This window comes from Microcaecilia unicolor, chromosome 7 (assembly GCF_901765095.1).
Source record: "Microcaecilia unicolor chromosome 7, aMicUni1.1, whole genome shotgun sequence".
Taxonomy (NCBI): Eukaryota; Metazoa; Chordata; class Amphibia; order Gymnophiona; family Siphonopidae; genus Microcaecilia; species Microcaecilia unicolor.
The window spans coordinates 110860507-110875360 of NC_044037.1; positions in this window are offsets into that span (position 1 = coordinate 110860507).

The window sequence follows — 14854 nt, forward strand, 5'->3', positions numbered from 1 at the left end:
CACTTTGTAGCGCTCTAGAAATGTTAAATAGTAGTAGTAGTAGTACCTGGCTTCCAGGAAAGATTCCACCAAGAGTTGTTATTCTTTTAAATGAAGGAGGTTTGCCATCTGGTGTGACAGCAAGGCGTAGATCCCCTTTCTTGTCCTACTCAGACTCTGCTTGAGTACCTTCTACACTTATCAGAGTCTGGTCTTAAGACCACTCCGTTAGGGTTCATCTTAGTTCAATTAGTGCTTATCGTCAGCGTGTAGAAGGTAAGCCTATCTCTGGACTGCCTTTAGTTGTTTGCTTCATGAGAGGTTTGTTTTTGTCAAAGCCCCCTACCAAACCACCAGTGTCATGGGATCTCAACGTCTTTCTCACCAGCTGATGAAAGCTCCTTTTGAGCCACTGAATTCCTGCCATCTGAAGTACTTGATCTAGAAGGTCGTTTTCTTGGTGGTTGTTACTTCAACTTTTAGGGTCAGTGAGCTTCAAACCTTAGTAGTGGATGCACTTTATGCTAAGTTTCATCACAACAGAGTAGTCCTCTGCACGCACCCTAAGTTCCTGCCGAAGGTGGTGTTGGAGTTCCATCTGAACCAGTCGATGTCTTGCCAACATTCTTTCCCAGACCTCATGCCCATCCTGGTGAAAGCAGCTTGCACACCTTGGACTGCAAGAGAGTGTTGGTCTTTTACATGGAGTGGGCGAAGCCCTTCAGACAGTCCACCCAACTTTTGTTTCTTTTGATCCAAACAGGATTGGTGTCGCTATTGGGAAATGCACCATATCTAATTGCCTAGCAGATTGCATTTCCTTCGCTTATGCCCAGGCTAGGCTGACCTTGGAGGGTCACGTCATGGCTCATAATGTCAGAGCCATGGCTGCAATCGGTAGCTCACTTGAAGTCAGCCTCCTTTGAAGAGATTTGCAAGGCTGCAACGTATTCTTCAGTCCACACATTCACATCTCACTACTGCCTTGAGCAGGGTATTGCTATGGATTAAGAGCTGGTTGAAAGATAGGAAGCAGAGAGTAGGATTGAATGGTCAGTATTCTCAATGGAGCAGGGTAGTTAGTGGGGTCCCCTCAGGGGTCTGTGCTGGGACCGCTGCTTATTAACATATTTATAAATGACCTAGAGATAGGAGTAACTAGTGAGGTAATTAAATTCGCAGATGACACAAAGTTATTCAGGGTGATCAATTCGGCAGGAGGAGTGTGAAAGATTACAGGAGGGCCTCGTGAGACTGGGGGATTGGGCGTCCAAGTGGCAGATGAAGTTCAGTGTTGACAAGTGCAAAGTGATGCATGTGGGTAAGAGGAACCCGAATTACAGGAATTGGAGAAGGTGCAGAGAAGGGCGACGAAAATGATAAAAGGGATGGAACGACTTCCCTATGAGGAAAGGCTGAGAAGGTTAGGGCTCTTCAGCTTGGAGAAAAGGCGGCTGAGGGGTGATATGATAGAAGTCTACAAAATATGAGCGGAGTAGAGCAGACAGACGTGAAGCGTTTGTTTACACTTCAAACAATAATAGAACCAGGGGACACAAGATGAAGGCTAGAATATGGCAGATTTAAAACAAATAGGAGAAAGATGTTCTTTACTCAGCGTACAGTTGGACTCTGGAACTCGTTGCCAGAGAGTGTTGTGGCAGCGCCTGGCTTTACGGAGTTTAAGAGGGGTTTGGACAGATTCCTGAAGGAAAAGTTCATTGATCATTATTAATTTTTTTTTTTTGGGGGGGGGGGGGGGGGGTTGCTAGGTTCTTGAAGCCTGGATTGGCCGCTGTCAGAGAGAAAATGTTGGGCTTGATGGGCCCTTGGTCTTTTCCCCAGTATGGCTGTGCTTATGAATACCCACATGACAGTCAGTTTGGGCAGGTCAGTTGGGAGGCGCCTGTAGCCGAGCTCACTCGATAGTTATGGGCAAACTCTGCCCAAGGAAGCAACTGATTCCAGTTATCCTGATGAATCAGTAACAATCATCCTCAGAAATTGCTTTGGCGCTTTGATTGATGCGTTCTGTTGACCATTGGACTGTAGGTGATATCCAGAGGAGAAGTTTGACTTCACATCAAGGGCCCGATTCAATGCTTGCCAAAACTTAGAGACAAACTGTACTCCGCGGTCAGACGTGATTGATTCCGGTAGGCCGGTGGAGACGAAAAACAGACGTGATGAAGAATTGTGACAACTTCACAGCTGAAGGGCAGGTTAGACATGGGTACAAAGTGTGCCATTTTGGAAAACCAGTCCACTACAACTCATATGACTGTGTGTCCTTCCTATTCAGGAAGATCCGTAATAAAATCCATGGCAATATGGGTCCATTGTGTCTTAGGCACAGGTAGTGGCAGTAAAAGACCCTGGAATCTTTGACGATTGGGCTTATGCTGAGCGCACTCCGGACAAGCGGCCACAAACGCTTGCACATCACGGTCGAGTGTAGGCCACAATACTGTGCGATGAACCACTTAGTATCCAGGATACCAGGATGTCCGGCTATTCGCAAGGTATTCCCCCCTTCAAAGTATTCTTTCCCTCAATCGAGGTGGCACAAAAGTCATACCCTTGGGTACCGCAAGCATCATAGTGGGAATAATAGCGGCAGGTTCAATAACATATTGCAGGGCTCCTCTTCGAGGTCGGACTCTATAGATCTTGATAGAGGATCTGCCTTGGTGTTCTTCTCTGCTGGACGGTAAGTCAACGTGAAATTAAAACGGGAGAAAAATAATGCCAAACGGCTTGTCGGGGGATTCAGTCTCTTCACTTCACGCAAGTAAATCAAGTTCTTGTGATCTGTGAATACGGTGAAGGGTTCCTGCGCCCCTTCCAAAAGGTGTCACCATTCTTCAAGGGCCAGTTTGATGGCCAAGAGTTCCTGGTCACCTATAGCATAATTCTCTGCGGGTGTATATTTGTTAAAGAAAGAAGGCACAGGGGAGAAGTTTCCCTCTAGGGTGGATTTGTGACAAAATGGCCCCTGTGCCAACTGACGACACATCCACTTCCACAAAAAATTTTCCTGTCGGGTTAGGATGTCGTAACACTGGCACCGTCGACAAAAGCCCGTTTAAGGTTCTTAAATGCTTCAACAGTCTCTGGAGACCCGTTACGAGGCATCAGCATTCTTCTTGGTCAAGGCAGTAAGAGGAGTGGTCAGTGACGAGTATTGTGAATGAACTGCCTATAATAATTTGCAAATCCCAGGAAGCATTGTAGAGCCTTACGCCCGGTGGGCTGCTGCCACTGCAGGATTGCGGTCAACTTGCTGGGATCCATACGTAGATCCTTGTTCGAAATAATGTATCCCAGGAAAGGCAGCTCGGACCAATGAAATTCACATTTTTCCAATTTCGCATATAATTGGTTTTCTCTCAACCGTTGCAAGGGTCCTCACGGTTTCATAATGATCCTCCTCTGATCTAGAGAAAATGCGGACATCATCTAGATAAACCATTACGAACTTATACATGCGGTCTCTGAAGATGTCGTTCATGAAGGACTGGAAGACCGCAGGGGCATTACCTAGGCCAAAGGGCATCACCAAATATTCGTAGTGCCCATCGCCGTATTGAATGCGGTCTTCCATTCATCACCCTCTCGGATCCGAACGAGGTTGTAAGCCCCTCTGAGATCTAGTTTGGTAAATATCTGGGCTCCTTGAAGATGGGTCGAACATCTCCGAAATCAGGGGGTAAAAGATATTTGGTCTTCCGGGTGATAGCATTGAGCCCTCTTAGTCAATACATGGGTACAGCCCACCATCTTTCTTCTCCACAAAGGAAAAAACCAGCACCCGCTGGCGATTTTGAGGACGAATGAACCCTCGAGCAAGATTGTCTTGTATATACTGGGTCATGGCTTCAGTTTCAGGACGAGATAGAGGGTACACTCGGCCACGAGGGGGTTCAGATCATGGCAAGCATGGACAAAGTGCCCCTTGACCCACAATAAAGGCAAACACCCTCGGAGCCTCTTCGTTGCTTCTCCTGAGCTGAAGTAAACACGCGGTCAACCTGCATAGGTTCTGGCCCATCTCGCAACACCAGAGACTGGGGTGAAGGGCCCTTATGTGATATCTTCGAGTCAGCCCCCCCAAACCGCTGACTGGCACGACGCTTACAGGCCACGCACTCTAAAAATGAATGTCCACCTGGGTGCAGAGACGAATGATATTATCCAGGTTGGAGGGCAGCTCCTGACCCATCAGTTCATCTTTGATGGTGGAAGATACCTCATGCCAGAATACAGCAGTAAGGCTCTAATTGTCCCATCCCAGTTCCACTGCCCAGGGAAAGCCGACCCTGATGCAGGTTCAGAAGTTGAGTTGCCACCGAGGAGGCCTTTCCGGGTTCTTCAAAGATAAACTAAAATTGTTTCAAGAACTCTGCCAAATTATTCCAGTAGAGGGTCCCTCTTTTCCCCATAAAGGGGAGGGCCAGGGCAGATCCCGAAAGCAGGGAGATGATGTATGCTACCTTCGCCCGATCTGAGGGAAAGTCCCGGGCCTGCAACTCAAGGACAATTTGGCATTGATTTAAAAAAAAAAAACCGACGTCCTGCTATCACCATCATAATGAGGAGGCTGGGCGACACGAATACCTAGGCCTCCCATCATGGGTCTTGATGGCCTAGGAGCTGGAGGCTCCCCCCTAGCCCCGTAGTAGTAAAGGTGTTCACCCTTTGATTCAGAGCATTGACAGCTCCCATAACTTGTAACTGAGAATGCAGTTGCTGGAGTAACTGCATAGCGGAGGGTTCAGTCAAGCTCATGGCTTTGGTGTCTATCAGGCTGGACGTGAGCCCTTGAGCTAGGCCGAGGCCTAATATAGCTTTAGGCCAAGGCCTAGGATGGACCGAACAGGTACTATACGCCACCCCAGCTACCAAGCCCTGCACAACACGCGCGACCAACTTGCACTACCAGAAAGGGGAAGATAGGGCGTTCAGGGCGGGCCTCACGGCCTAACGGGAACCCACTTGCTCAGAATACAGTCATACGGGCTTCACAGCCTAACCGGAACCGACTCAAACCCAGGGAAGGGAGAAAGAAAAAAACGAGGGGTCCCCACGGGGACTAGAGCACAAACACACTAAGTACTCGCTAAGGACACGAGGGAAAAATGAACTAAGAGAGGTAACTACAGGAAACACATCAGGGTGTGCCTCACAGAACACAAAGAAAAATGAGGGACTGAGAATTATGGTACAGAGAGCAGAGACCCCAGCAGACAGGAGAGGGAAAAGCCAGCGAAAAATAGAGAGCCGGGCCTGGGACGCACCTCGCTCAGAAAGGGCAGCACACAGTAATAGCGAGGGTAGTGACAGCAAAAAAAAAAAAAGAATTAAAACAGTCAACAAGGGAGAGACTGCTCCAAACACTGCTGCCAGAGGCAGGCAAAATACTGCAGACAAAGGGTTAACCAAGCTCTGAACACACAGCTGCCAGAGGCAGGAACACTGGACAGGGTAAACACAGGGAAGAACAAACAAACAACCCCAGGGAAAGAAACAAAGGTCGGATTCTGCCACAAAGACAGACAAAATACATCACAGCACAAAGGGTAACTCCAAGGGAAACAAAACAAACACCTGGAACAGAATGATAAACGAGCTTACCACAAAGCACCAGAGTCACACAGAGGAAATCACAGGTGAGGGAAGAGGGGTAATCAATCACACACTGGAAGCAGCAAACACACTGAGACAGAGCAACAGAGGTCTACAGCAGGAAGGAGAAAACAAACTCCGCAATACAGAGAGCAAAAGCTCAAACAGCGCAGGAAAGGCTTCAGCAATAAACGAAGGGCAACGCCAAAGCAAGGGTTGTTGGAAGGGTAAGCTTAAGTAGATCATACTGACATCAGCTCAGCCCAGATGGGCCAATCAGGAACAGTTCCAGGCATTCCCCTGTCTGTCTAGCAGAGGTTAAACAGAATCACTCGTCAGGTACACCCTTCTTTTTCAATTATTAGTCAAGGATGCCCATGTGTTAGGCACACCCCAGTCCCGCCTTCGCTTCGCTTTCAACACACCCCCATGCACTTTGGTCGTCCCCGCAACGGAAAGCAGTTGAGGGTGCCCAAAATCGGCTTTTGATTATGCCGATTTGGACGACCCTTGGAGAAGGATGCCCATCTCCCGATTTGTGTCGAAAGATGGGCGCCCTTCTCTTTCGAAAATTAGCCTGTCTGTCATCTTTCGGAATTTTCTGGTATTTTGATATTTTTCTCTTCTGACAAAAGAGTTTTTCAGAGACGAGATTGACTGTATACTAGTAATGAGTTTTTCTATGTTCTGTGAATAATTTCTGACAACTGAAACCTTACTCACATTTAGAGCATGTAAAATGTGTCTTTTATATACATGTTTCCTGTTGTAGTTTGACTGAAGGTTTTTCCAGAGTCTCTACATTTGGATGGTTCTCTCTTCAGTGTCTGGTATGTCTCTGCTAGGAGATCAGGTACGGGTTTCTCTATCCTGACACTCTTCTAGTGGGCTACACACAGCTAGTACCATGGCTGTGCGATTTCCATAGGCCTTACATATTTATATGAAAAGTATTCTGCTTTTTTTCTTGAGAGTCCATAGATATAACATAATTTGTATCAGTTCAGGCGCCTTATCACCTTGTAGAGGCCTCACCCAGTTAGCCTGAAGTTTATTCTGACGGACTGGGACTAAAACAAGTATCTGCTGGTCCTCATAAAACTATTTCTGGCCTTACGATCATTCCAGGTATTTTGCTTAGTCTGGGCTGCCTGCAAGTTATCTCTGACAAGCCCACAAGATCTTCTAATTTCTGGCGCATATCGACTATATATTCAATCATATGGTGTCAGAGGTATCAACTTTTCTCCTTCCAAAGATTCTCTTATTAGGCCCTCTCACCCTCTGGCCATAAAGCAGCTCAAATGGGGAGAACCCAGTAGACTCCTGGGGTACTTCTCTGTATGCGAACAGAAGGTAGGTCAAGTAACTTCTCCCAGTCCCATTCTCCTGTCTCCCATGAAAGTCTTAACATATGCTTTAATGTCCCATTAAATCTCTCCACCTACCCATTAGTTTGGGGGTGATATGTGTACATACAGATTTCACTCCCCAGTGTGCCCACAGATTCTGGATCAGCTCAGACATAACTGTGTCCCTTGGGCTGAGAATATTTCTCGTGGATATCCTACCTGCGAAAATATTTCTAGCAGGGCAGTGGCAATTTTCTCTGCTTCTATGGAGGATAAGGCCTACCGCTTCAGGATGTCTGGTAGCAAAGTCCACCACTGTCAATATATATCTTTTCCCAGTCCGGTTAGGGACAGCTAGAGGCCCCACTATATCCACAGCTATCCTCCTCAAATGGCTCACTGATAATGGGCAAAGGTTTCAGGGGGGGCTCGGGGGTGATCTTGGGGTCATACCCACTCTTGGCATGCATCACAATTTTGACAGTAGTCAGCTACAGCTCATATACTCCTGGCCAGTAGACGTTCTGTGTCAGTCTAGTGCGTGTCACCCCCTGATGTCCTGCTAGTGAAATGTCATGTGCAGTCTGCAGGAGGAGTTCTCTGTATTCTTTGGGCACTATAACTGTTTGCCTACTGTCCAGGGCCTGTTAGGATCAACGGGATCAGTCTCTCTGTACAGCAAACCCCCTTTCCATAGGAATACGATCTTTATAAGTCTCATTGATTGGCTGACCACAGCCCTCTGCCTCAGGGCTTCCAGGTCAGGGTCAGAGTTTTGTGCTTCCTGAAAAGCATGTCTCTGTCCTAAAATCAGTATCCATATTTGGAAGGGTCTCTGCTGGTGACTCTGACAAATCAGGGTCGACAGTCGATCAATAGGTGTGTCAGTTAAGTCCAACTGTTCCATACACATGGCACCAGTCACCTCTGGAACAGCTGATGCTGAATCACTGGAGCGCCTCCTCCTGCTGCTTGGTCAGCTGGATCCGCCTGGACTGGCTCCAGAAGAGATCCAGGAAATTATAGACCAATAAGCCTGACTTTGGTGCCAGGCAAAATGGTAGAGACTATTGTAAAGAACAAAATTAAAGAGCATATTCAAAAGCATGGATTAATGAGACAAAACCAACATGGATATAGTGAAGGGAAATCTTGCCTTACCAATCTATTACAAAGGCCAACATGGATTTAGTGAAGGGAATCTTGCCTCACCAATCTATTACATTTCTTGAAGGGGTGAACAATGTGGATAAAGGTGAGCCGGTTCAATATTGTGTATCTGGATTGTCAAAAGGCATTTGACAAAGTACCTCATGAAAGATTCCAGAGGAAATTGGGAGTCATGGAATAGGAGATAGTGTACTATTGTGGATTAAAAACTGGTTAAAAGATAGAAAACAGAGTAGGGTTAAATGGTCAGTATTCTCAACGGAGAAAGGTAGATAGTGGGCTTCCCCAGGAGTCTGTGCTGGGACCGCTGCTTTTTAACATATTTATAAATGATCTAGAGATGGGAGTAACTAGTGAGGTAATTAAATTTGCTGACGACATTATCAGGCTCATTTTCGAAAAAGAAGGACACCCATCTTTCGACACAAATCGAAGATGGGCATCCTTCTCACAGGGTCGCCCAAATCGGATAATCGAAAGCCAATTTTGGCCGTCCCCAACTGCTTTCCGTCTGGGGGATGACCAAAGTTCATGGGGGCGTGTCGGAGGCGTAGCAAAGGCGGACTTGGGCGTGCCTAACACATGGCGTCCTCGACCCATAATGGAAAAAAAAGGGCGTCCCTGACGAGCATTTGGACGACTACCTGGCCTGTTTTTATTAGACCAAGCCACAAAATGTGCCCGAACTGACCAGATGACCACCAGAGAGAATCGGGATGACCTCCCCTTACTCCCCCAGTGGTCACTAACCCACTCCCACCCTCAAAAAACATCTTTAAAAAATTTTGTGCCAGCCTCTTATGTCATACTCAGGTCCATCACAGCAGTCTGCATGTCCCTGGAGCAGTTTTAGTGGTGCAGTGCACTTCAGGCAGGCGGACCCAGGCCCATCCCCCCCTATCTGTTACACTTGTGGTGGTAAATATGAGCCCTCCAAAACCCACCAGAAACCCACTGTACCCACATCTAGGTGCCCCCCTTCACCTGTAAGGTTATGGTAGTGGTGTACAGTTGTGGGTAGTGGGTTTTTGCAGGGGCTCAGCACACAAGGAAGGGAGCTATGTACCTGGGAGCAATTTGTGAAGTCCACTGCAGTGCCCCCTTGCCCAGTTGGTGTCCTGGCATGTGAGGGGGACCAATGCACTATGAATGCTGGCTCCTCCCACGACCAAAGGGCTTGGATTTGGTCATTTCTGAGATGGGCGTCCTCTGTTTCCATTATCGGCAAAAATCAGAAACGACCAAGTCGAGGGACAGCCATCACTAAGGACGACCTAAATGTCAAGATTTGTGTGTCCCGACCGTATTATCGAAACGAAAGATGGATATCCATCTTGTTTCGATAATACGAGTTTCCCCGCCCCTCCACTGGGACGTTTTGTGAGGACATCCTCAGCAAAACTTGGGCGTCCCTTTCGATTATGCCCCTCAAAGTTATTCAAAGTTGTTAAATCGCAAGAGGATTGTGAAAAATTACAAGAAACCTTACGAGACTGGGCATCTAAATGGCAGGTGATGTTTAATGTGAGCAAGTGTAAAGTGATGCATGTGAGAAAGAAGAACCCGAATTATAGCTACGTAATGCAAAGTTCCACATTAGGAGTCACCAGGAAAGGGATCTACAGGGCCGTGCCTAGGGTCTGTGGTGCCCCCCTGCAGCCTATCAGTTGGCGCCCCCCCTGCAGACTATCAGTTGGCGGCGGCGGCGCCCCCCTTCCCCCCCCCCCCCCCCCCCCCCCCCCGTGAAAATGATCACTCAAACCACTTGCCACCTGACAGGAATTGTCAGCAATATTCTTAGAAACAAATTGCTATACATTGCAAAATAAGATAGCAGATGTAAATTCTCAAAGTGGACATATTCCAAACACTAAAATGAAATAAAATGATTTTTTTTGCTAACCTTTGTTGTCTGGTGACTTTCTTTTTCTGATCATGCTGGCCCAGTATCTGATTCTGCTGCTATCTGTCCTCTTAACTTCCGTTTCCAGGGCTTCCTTTCCATTTATTTCTTTCCTTTCCTCCTTTCTTCTTCATTTCTGGTCCTCAGCTTCTGCCTATTTTCTTCATCCATGTGCAGTTTTTTCTCCTCTCTTCCTTTTCCCTCATTTCATCTCCTTCATCTCTCTTCCCCCCCTCTATTTCCAGCAATTTCTCCTCTCTCCCTGCGCCCTGCCCTCCCAATCAATGCCCATTCATGCTCCTCTGTCCCCTGCCCCCTCCATTCATCTTTCCAGCAATTCCCCTCTCTCCCTGAGCCCTGCCCTCCCAATCCATGCCCATCCATGCTCCTCTGTCCCCTGCCCCCTCCATTCATCCTTTCCAACCAATTCACCTCTCTCCCTGAGCCCTGCCCTCCCAATCCATGCCCATCCATGCTCCTCTGTCACCTGGCCCCATCCATTCATCCCTATCCAGCAATTCCCCTCTCTCCCTGAGCCCTGCCCTGCAATCCATATCCATCCATGCCCATCTGTCCCCTCCATTCATCCCTATCCAGCAATTCCCCTCTCCCTGCCCTCCCAATCCATGCTCATCCATGCTCCTTTGGTCCCTGCCCCCTCCATTCATCCCTTTCCAGCAATTCCCCTCTCTCCCTGAGCCCTCCCCTCCCAATCCATGCCCATCCATGCTCCTCTGTCCCCTGCCCCCTCCATTCATCCTTTTCCAGCAATTCCCTCTCTCCCTGAGCCCTGCCCTCCCCTCCCAATCCATGCCCATCCATGCTCCTCTGTCCCCTGCCCCCTCCATTCATCCCTTTCCAGCAATTCCCCTCTCTCCCTGAGCCCTGCCCTCCAATCCATGCCCATCCATGCTCCTCTGTCCCCTGCCCCCTTCATTCATCCTTTTCCAGCAATTCCCCTCTCTCCCTTCCATGACCCCCCCTCGCATCCATGCTCCCTCTCTCTCCCATGTCCCAGCCTGGCCCGCCCTCTTCTCCCCCCCCCCCCTCGCATCCATGCCTCCCCCTTCGCACCTTGCTGTCGTTCCTCCCCCTGCCCTCCCGCTCCCATGGTTCAACTGCCCACCCTCTTCTCTCCCCCAACATCCCTTTTCTTTTTTTTTTTCTTTTAAATTTTACCTCCGTGGCGGCGGTTCCGGCACGCGCAGCGTCAGGGAAAGAGTCGGCGCTCCCGACGTCTAGCCTTACCCTCCGCTGTGTTCCGCCTTCTTCTGACGTCATCCTTGACGTCAGAAGAATGGTGGAACCAGCGAAGGGAGGCTAGAGACGTCGGGAGCGCCGCCTCCTTCCCTGACGCTGCGCTGCCGGAACCGCCGCACGGAGGTAAATTTAAAAAGAAAAAAAAAAGAAAAGGGATGTTGGGGGAGGGCGAGCGAGGTGAGCATGGTGCGGCGGCGCCCCCCCAGAGGGAAGCGCCCCCCTTCCATGCTTACCTCGCTTACCGGGTTAGCACGGCCCTGGGGATCTAGGTGTCATTGTTGATGATACGTTGAAACCCTCTGCTCAGTGTGCGGCAGCAACTAAGAAAGCAAATAGAATGTTAGTTATTGTTAGGAAAGGAATGGAAAACAAAAATGAAGACGTTAAAATGCCTTTGTTATCGTGCCATGGTGCGGCTGCACTTCGAATATTGTGTTCAATTCTGGTTGCCACATCTCAAAAAGATATAGTGGAATTAGAAAGGTACATAGAAGGGCGACGGAAATGACAAAGGGGATGGGACGACTTCCATATGTGGAAAGTCTAAAGCGGCTAGGTCTCTTCAGCTTGGAGAAAAGATTACTGGGGGGAGATATGATAAAGGTCTATAAAATAATGAGTGGAGTGGATCAGGTAGACGTGAATCGCTTGTTTACTCTTTACAAAAATACTACGACTAGGGGGCACACAATGAAGCTACAGAGTAGTAAATTTAAAATGTGTAATTAAACTCTCTAATTCGTTGCAGAGAATGTAATAAAAGCAGTTAGCTTAGTGGGGTTTAGAAAAGGTTGGATGGCTTCCTAAAGGAAAAAGTCCATAGACCATTATTGAAATGGACTTGGGGAAAATCCACTGCTTATTTCTAGGATAAGCATCATAAAATATATGTACTGTTTTGTGATCTTGCCAGGTACTTGTGACCTGGATTGGCCACTGTTGGAAACAGGATGCTGGCTTGATGGACCTTCGATCTGTCCCAGTATGGCAATACTTATATACTTATTGGAACTGAAGAGGTGATCTGTTGCTTCTGCTTGTTGGGGTCGCCCTGGCCTGACTAGGGGTCACCATAGTTGAAATGCTGGCTCCGCTTTCAAGGGTAATGTTCATTGGTCACATGTCTGTCCCACACAGTATCAGTACTGGCATGTTTTCATTATTCTTACTTCTCTGTATCCAGGCTTGGTACCCCAATCCAGGAATACTTGAGCAATGGGTGCAGTCTCTCTGGATCATTGGCAAACACTACATCTGCAGTGCGCCCTAGTAGAATAGCATTTTCCGGCACTAGCTCTGGTCATAACAAAGTCATGCTAGAGCCGGTGTCCAGCAGCCCAGCTACCTGGGTTAATTCACAGTTACTTGGGTGTTGTAGTGTTGTGGAAACCCATCTGCTTCCTTGCATGATGAATGACTAGTAACTTTTTATGCTGTGGCAACTACCTGGGCCTCCTTCATGGAAATGGAGCCACCCACAAAAGCTACCAGCTTTGGTGCAGGAACTGAAAAGCTCTTTTGTGCAGTTTTGGGATTATCTGGGCAATCCGCTTTGAAATATCCTGTACGCCCACACTGGCAACAAGGACGTTCATGCTAAAGTCTTTAGGTTTTTGGGGAACACTGGAGGGTTTTTGGTGACAGTCTCTGAGGTTGCAGGGATACCTGGCGTAGGGCCCGTGGCTGCCCTAGATCCCGGCTGCTGTGGATAAGGGACAGCTTCTCTTTGCCAACCAAGGGACGTTAGCCATAAAGATTTCAGCCAACTCAACCGCCTTCCTCTGGAGTACGGGGCTGGTGATTTTGAACGTATTCCCTCACCTCTGGATGACAATGCTGAAGAAACTGCTCCAGGACCATCAGGTTTTGGCAGTCCTCCAGGGTTTTAACCTCGGCTCCACTGAGCTACTGCTGATGCTAGTATCTTAGCTGGATCACAAACTCGTTGTGAGTATCATCTGTCCTCTTTTGCAAGTCCGGAAGTTTATTCTGTAGGTCTCGGGGGTATTGGCATAACGGTTCAACAAAGCTTTGTGCACCTCCTTAAACAGGGAGCATGTCTCCATGACAGTCCTTGGAATGCCTCAAAGTGCTCTACCAGTGAGCTTGCCTCCCAGATAGCACACCTAGTCTTTCTTGGGAATCTCATTGAGGCAGCAAATTTTTTTCAAAGGCAGTTAGATATCCATCACTGTCACCTCGGTATCATCAAACTGCGCAAACAAGTTGAGCCCGATCTGGGCTTGGATCCTACTAATGGCCTTGGTGCAGGGGTTGGGTGGTAGCTTTGGATACGAGCCATTTCCAGCTGGAATTCCCACTCTTTACACCGCAACTGGAATTCATGCTTTTCACGCCGCAGCCAGTCTTCCATTTCTCATTCCTCTCGCCACTGTTTGTGTAGCCGCTGTCATTCTACCATGTAGATCTGATGAATCTCAGCTGGTATGGCATCCGGCCCTGCCAACTCATTGGCCTCTGCCCACAAGGAGTCTGGTCTCCCCTCAGGAGAATTCTGCGCAGGCTAGTCCTGCAGCTCCTTCCCGCTAAGGTCATTTGGTCGCATCTTGTGTTAGGCTCAGGCAAATCCGGTGTTTGAGGGCTGCTAGCAGTTGCCATCAGCACGCTGCTAATCTAACACTACCAAAAAAAAAAAAAAACAACAGGAAAGGGACCCTGTTACTGCTACACTCGTTCACTGTGCTCGTGTCTGGAGATTACAGGTTAAAAAAAAAAACTCTGAAACCACTCAGTGGATGGTGACCCTCATGCCACACACTGAGCCTGACAATACCACCATGCTACAACCAAAAGAGGACAACAGTCTTCACAAAACACCTAGCCACTCGCCTGGGTAACCCTGTGGCCACTTAGAGGGTCTATCCCAGCTCAAGGCCACCTTCACTTGGGCATGTACTCTACACTAGCACCCTCTTCCCACCGACTGGGTCCCAACCACCTCAGAGCGAGTCTCCTGCTCTCAAGTTATCCCCAGTGATTTCTATGTTACTGGGGCCACACTCCCAGTGGTCCCACAATTCCTAGAAAGCACTCACAGACCCAACACACAAGCCACCACGATTCTTAGTCAGTCTAGACAAGCAGAGTCAATAAACTAAAAATGTATTGTCCATAAAAAACATTGAGCAGTGAACTATAAAAACAGATGGAAAATAACAGGTAACTGAATAAGGATCAATTATAAAACTATCTAAACATTTTATCACCACCTGGATAGTGCCTGGGAAGTACAGGAAATATAGCTGCTCACAGGTTACAGAATATAACTGCTCACAGGGTCTCAGTAAAGAGGTCTTTCTCTACTTCCAAACTGAGACTGGTGAAAAATCCAGTATTTCCAGACTGAATTTGAGCTCCTGGGCCAATCAGAGCCCAGAACAACATATTTTAAAAGTAGCTGGCCACATCACTGCAGGTTACTCCTTTGTGTTAAACTAAAGAAGGAACAGTCATTTCTCTGAAACAGTGTTAAAAATAAATAAGCAGTTCATGAAATATTCTTTTAATTCACATGCTGAACATTCACCATTTCAGCACAACATCT